The 4,511-nt window shown below is 47.4% G+C and overlaps 1 pseudogene; it reads right to left on the reverse strand.

Annotated features, from left to right (window-relative positions):
- Positions 1–2,663: 2,663 nt before the first annotated feature.
- On the reverse strand, positions 2,664–3,996 carry LOC144126258 (uncharacterized; annotated as a pseudogene).
- Between the last annotated feature and the right edge of the window lie 515 nt (positions 3,997–4,511).

A 4,511-nucleotide genomic window follows, 5' to 3' on the forward strand; every position in this document is an offset into this window, starting at 1 on the left:
CCGCCAATCAGAGTTCAGAGAAGTCACCTAGCATTTGGTCACGTGGCATTCTCGGTTTTTTGGTTTTGCCACCAGATGGCCCTGCTGTCTGCACATCTCGGCGGGACCTCTCTGGTGCAATGTGACGACCCCCCATAATGCGCAGGTCCACACGGGACAGAGAGGCAAAGAGACACCGTATGGCTCAGTTTAAACAAACAGATATATTCAATAATTATACATGATTATGATTATACATCAGAGGCTGGGGTGTCCGAGCTTACGTGCCGACGACTTCATGGGGACGATGGAGGGGCTCCGGAGTTGAGCTCGAACGGTTACTGGCAGAAGCTGCACGCTGTCGGGCTTCGGCGCTGAAGGCCCCCTTGGCGAACGATGTCGTCCTGAGCGTTTTTTCTTCCGTACTCCTTGTCGATTTTTATATCCTCTTATCCCCACACTCCCTAGGGTGAGGACGCCCACGCCGGAGTGGGAGGCGCCTAGGGCTTTCACTTGGGCGCACAAACACACCACCGCACTTATGGACTCGCCCCCCACTTGTTGAGTCCGAGGGAAAGAAGGTTGTCGTCGAGGTAGCGTCGGCTGTGGTAGACGGCCTATGGCCCGCTGACGGTTCCCGCGGGTCACCGACCTCCGTTCTCCATCACATGACACTCGCCTTTCAAGGTCGGAACGCGAGGTCATTAAAAGGCCGGGAAAGTGGTCCCTTGTCCTGGGATGTGCTCGGGAGGGTTGGTGATGATGCCAGCCGTCTTGTCACGGGGCCAGGCCCGCCGAAATGAGGCCCCTTTGTCCCCGGCACGACCAGGGCAATTGGGGAAGATAACGCCCGTCTCCCCGCGGCGGCGGCGGCGGCGGCGTTCGACTCGTGCCGACACTATGGAAAGGGTGTCCGGTTGTGCTTAATCCCCTTCATTTTGGTCGTTCACTCTCAACGAGTATGGCTCGGTAATTGACGTTGACGCTGTCACCTGGGTCGTCTCCGTGCGGTCCATGGCGGCAGGCCCGAAAGTAATCCCACTCCAGATGCTTCCAGCCATATACAGTAGAAACATGTGTGCTGGCTGCTTCCAAAACGAGACCGGCTGCCGCCGATCTCCTCTCTTCCAGCTGAATTGTTTTTCTTTGAGTGCTTTCGCCGCCACTGGGGGCTCCGTCTACGCCGCGCCGTCGAACGCGGCCCCTCGTAGCACACACAAGGAACGTCACAGCAATTTATTTTTCTCTCGGCAGGACTGGCGCGTGAGTCAGAGAAAACACGTGCTATTGTGATTGTGTTCGCGTATCGTGTTCATCGGAAATGGACAAGGCAACATTCAACGAGGCCCTAATAACGGAAGTGGAGAGGCGTCGCGTCCTGTGGGACGTGCGCGACCGCGACTATAAAAACAATATGAAGCGTGACCAGGCTTGGCGAGCTATAGCAGTTGCCCTCAGCGTGGACGGTGTGTTCCAAATCTGTGCACACGCCATGTTGTTGCCCTGCTTGTTCTATGTACATTCATTCGCCTCGACAAGCGTGTGAGCTTGGCATGTTTACCCCCCTCCCCCCCGTTTTCGTACTTATCTCGCTGGAAGAGAGCGTGCCACCGCGCTTTGTTTATTTGCGAGAGAAAAAGTTTGATCATTGCAAGCTGCGTTGTTTCTTGACATCTGATTGGCATGAATATGCCTGTAAGTAAATACTAGCAGTAGGATTATTGCGTGGACTGATGCAGGCTTCTCGAGTTTGTTTTTCTTTTCTGCAGAAAATAAATTTACGCAGAACATTTCATTAGTTGCATCACCTTCCTGTGAGCGCATATGTGCAATTGCTCACACTAACACTTTGTTACTGTTTTACAGTGACAGAAGTAATGAAGCTCTGGAAATCTTTATGGGGCACTTTTATGAAAAAACGCAAAGTAACTGCAATAAAAAGTGGCGCCGGCGCGGACAGCGTCGTCAATGTGCGGTGGCCCCATTTTAATCAGCTGCTGTTTCTGCTTGATACACTGGAATATCCTGAGTGATTATTTCTTTGGAATCAAGCACATTACTCAATGTCGTGTTTTACACAAATGTTGAAATATGGTGTGCTCTTGCAATGTTATTATCCATGTAGGACGAGTGGGAACCTCATAGATAAAGACGTGGACTTGTTCCAAGAAACGAGCACAGAGTGCCTCCAGACTGGAAGACCTATTATCAATGAAGCTGAAGCCAATTTGGATGCTTCCGACTTCACCACCCCTACACAGGAAGATGGAACTGCATTTTCCAGCCCCATACCAACGCCATCACCAGCCAGCAGCACATCATCTGGTCCACAAAAAAGGAAGGGGGCCATGATAAGGCTTTTGAGAAAGAAATAGGGATCCTAGGAGAATTGGCCTCCAAACGAGCCGACGCATCAGAACTGTTCGGGCTTTTTATGGGAGACACAGACGATGCCCACAGCGTCTGCGAGGACAGTTCGAGATGGAACTTCTGCAAGTTGCAGCTCGTTATGTGGACAACGAATAAAGCTGTCAGTGAAGAACGGGGAGTTGTTGGTGTATTTTGGAAAACGAATTTCCGCAAGCTGTGATAAAAGAAAAGAGTTAAACATTTATTACATTGCAAGTTTTCTCCTGAAGCCTGAGATCTTATTGCCAGAAAAATAGTTCCACAATATTGAGGCACTATTCGTGCACTTCTTCACAATTGGGCTCATCAATTTCTAGTAATTTCCACTGCCAGTGCACTTTTCCTTCATTCGCAAAGTACGCTAAATACTGCTTGCGCACCTGCAATGCCAAGTGAGCACAATTTTGTGGATGCCTTGGCTGCAGGCCAAATGTTGCCGAATCTGTGTCAGTTGTTGCTCTCCACGCACCGTCAATCATATTGCCATATACATCTTCATGGTCGGCAAATCCAACGGGGCTATATGAAGAGCGTCCATTGGACTCCAACACAAAAAAATTGTGCAACATGCATGCTGCCTTGACAGCCTGTTTGGCATTTTCAGGACTCAAGTTGTTGGGGCCACGAAATATTCTGAACCGTGCCCGCAGAATGCCAAAGGCATTATCTACACATCTGCAAAAATAAACAAACGGAAAATGCATTCACAGCAAGGCGATTCGTACAAACGACAAAATCTGGTTTTCATATGGAAATAATTTTTAGCTATGCTAAGTAAATAAATTTAAATTTGCACAGCGGGAAAAATAACAAGCTCAGAATTAGAGTATCAGTTTGTGGCAGCAATAAAAAAGCAGAAAACAGTGTCTTGAACCGTCTATTAGAAACACTGAAAATTAGCACGTAATTCGTTGTACCGAGAAGGTTAGGGGTATAGTTTAATGTTGAAACCACAACTTTTTTCTGTCTCCTCTTTTGCAGTAATACTTACTTTTTCAAGCTACCGCATAGCTATTCGGTGTTCTCATACTGAGCAAAAGGGGAAAGGCGGGAGAACAACACACAAAAAGAGAGCAGACAAGATGAACATTCCATCTGTGTGACCTATTCTCCTGTAGAAGTTTTTGCCCACTGCTCCCCTTTTATTTAGTGCGGATGAATCCACAACTAGCCCATTTATCTAATTTACCAAAGTTTTCATTTCGTTACACTCATAGCATGGAACTTGCTTTGCATGAGAGCATAATTACGGTGTCAAAATAAACACTAGTTGAAAATGATGTACTTTTCCTTTCAAGAGGATATGTAAAAATACACACACCGTGCACGGCTCAGACGGTAATTGAATATTCGCTCAGCTGGGTCTCCCCTAGATCCAGGGTATGGTCTCATAAAGTCTTCTCGCAGCTGAAAAGCCTCATCGCCTATAAAGGCAAACGGAAGTGTTTTGTGGGAGCCAGGCAACTGTTAATGTGAAGGCAGCTGCAGCAAACCAGCATGCAGCTTTCGGCCAATTGGAGAGCGTGTGAAGACGCCTCCATCACTTATGCGGCCAGAAGCCCCAACGTCGACGAGACGAAACAGATATCCGCTGTCTACTACAGCCATAAGCACGATTGAAAATGTGCTCTGTAACAAATAAGCACAAAAAGGCACTTTTGAGCGATAGACATGGCCACAGGAAAAAGCAAAAAAGAAATTGGGTAGGAGGCAGCATTGAAACACAGAAAATTCAAAGGCTGAAAACAGTTTATGTTCAAGTAAGTGAATCTGTTAGTGTTTGAGTGCGTGCAATCATGTACCTATATGTACAAGGTTCAACACCCCAATCTTTGCATCTCAATCAAAACGTTAAAATATTCATTACTTTTGTGTCATTTACCTTATAATTGTAGTATAGGCTGCAGAATTTGCTGGTGCCACAATCTCAACGTGCTTGCCATCCACAGATCCGAGGCAGTTCGGAAACTGCCACCTCTTCCAGAAGCCATCAGCAATGCTCCGCCACATTTGCTCAATTGGAGGCTGCAAGGGTACAAGCCACAGAAGTGATGCCTATTACATTAAATAGTTAAAACACAGTTTTTACAAAAGTTGTGCCTTAGGAAAAAGCCACCACAGGA

The sequence above is a fragment of the Amblyomma americanum genome, chromosome 1 (genome assembly GCF_052857255.1).
Source record: "Amblyomma americanum isolate KBUSLIRL-KWMA chromosome 1, ASM5285725v1, whole genome shotgun sequence".
Taxonomy (NCBI): domain Eukaryota; kingdom Metazoa; phylum Arthropoda; class Arachnida; order Ixodida; family Ixodidae; genus Amblyomma; species Amblyomma americanum.